Source organism: Corapipo altera, unplaced genomic scaffold (assembly GCF_003945725.1).
Source record: "Corapipo altera isolate COAL_440 unplaced genomic scaffold, ASM394572v1 126, whole genome shotgun sequence".
Classification (NCBI taxonomy): Eukaryota; Metazoa; Chordata; class Aves; order Passeriformes; family Pipridae; genus Corapipo; species Corapipo altera.
Window position 1 is genome coordinate 102,526 of NW_020884937.1, and position 1,796 is coordinate 104,321.

Here is a 1,796-nt window from a genome sequence, read left to right on the forward strand (position 1 = left end):
ATTAAAATACAATATATTAATGGGTTTTTTTCTAAATTTTTTCTACTTTTTTCCATCTTGAGTAAGAATTAAGAGACAGAATATAGACTGTTTATCTTGTACTTTTTCCTCTACTTAAGGTCAAAGTGAACTTTTCCAGTAAGCACTGTGGGCAAGATTCTGATGTCATTAATAATAAAATTTTCCATTGATTTCAATGAATTTAGGAGCACCAGTGTTTATAAAATTCCACAGACTAATTTTCCTAAGTCATGCACTTTACTTACTTGTAGAAAAATCATACTCATAACTCCTAAGTGTTATGAAAACTTTGGATTTCAGTAAACTGCTTTCTAGCACAATGGTTTTTTAAAACACTGACACAGGCGATTGAGTTATGGACTGAACATTCTGCAGAATCTGGAGCAAGATCAAGCTACTCTGCTGTTAAAAGTAAATAAATGGGACATTATTTCTCAAGACTTTTCTTTCAGTTCTGGGTTGTCCTTAAATAATTTGAATTGTTGATGTTTTGCTACTTTCCTAAGATTTTTCAATGTAGTCAAATCAATATTGGAAAATAACAGTGTGCAATTACAACTGGCTGAGCACTCTGGTCTTGATCCAACAACATATTTCATTACAAGCTTTCCCTGCACACATATGTACACAATGATTTTAAGGGAGCTTTATGAATGCTCAAAATTAATCATCAATCACTAAACATATTAAAGCAGGTAACAAGCTTTGCTACTTAAAGGAGCCCTTTGACCTTGTTTTAATGAGCAGTGTTTTGGATAATTAGGAGTCAAATGACCCAAATTCTTCTACTGCACTGAGGAAACGTTGCCACATTGACAGCACCCAGCCGTAACACGTTATTCCTGAAGATTGTATCATTGCTTGTACTATGGGAGACGGTTTTCTTTTTGTATCTTCTGTGCTCAGACAAACCAAAAAGCTTACAGAGAGGTTTTAGTTATGAAAACTTTTGATTTGTCTATTCCATCTAGTTTGTCAATAGTATGTTGCCCTAATATAAAGATTTAATATATAAATTCATCTATATTATGAAATCCTGGAAACCTGTCAGTAGGAGTTCAGGTGCAAGACAAAAAGATATGTTCAGTGTTTTTTATGCTATATTGAGTGTTTACTTTAAAAGGCAGTACTGAGGGTTATCTCACAATCTGTCAACAACCTGTTTGGTTTTGCATTACCTTTTTGTAATACAACAGTGCAAGATACAATATGATCACTAACATAAGAAGGGAGATTGGTGTCGTTCTGTGGTTTATATTTTCATAGAATGCTATGGTTTGGGTTGGAAGGGACCAGAAAGATCATATTATTCCAACACCCTGCCATGGGGAGGGACACCTTCCTCTATCTCAGGTTGCTCTAAGTCCCATCCAACCTGACCTTGGACACTTCCAGGATGGGGCAGCCACAGCTTCTCTGAGCAACCTGGAGCAGGGCCTCAGTACTCTCGCACGGAAGAATTTCTTCCTAAATATCTAATCCAAGCCTGCCCTCTGTGAGTTTGAAGCCATTCCCCATTATCCCATCACTCCATGCCCTCTTCAAAAGTCCCTCTCCAGCTCTCTAGTAGCTCCTTTAGGCTGGAAGGTTCTCTAAGTTGCTATTTTCTTGGAAGGAAAGCATTCAAGTTATTTTGACAATGGTCCAACTCCATGTGATACTTAAAATAGAATGTCAAGGCCAGAATTCAACTCAAACAATTAACAAAAGTGAACTGGATGTTGTCAGATGTTGATGAATGAGAAAAACCTGGGTTGCTGGTTTTTGCTCACCTC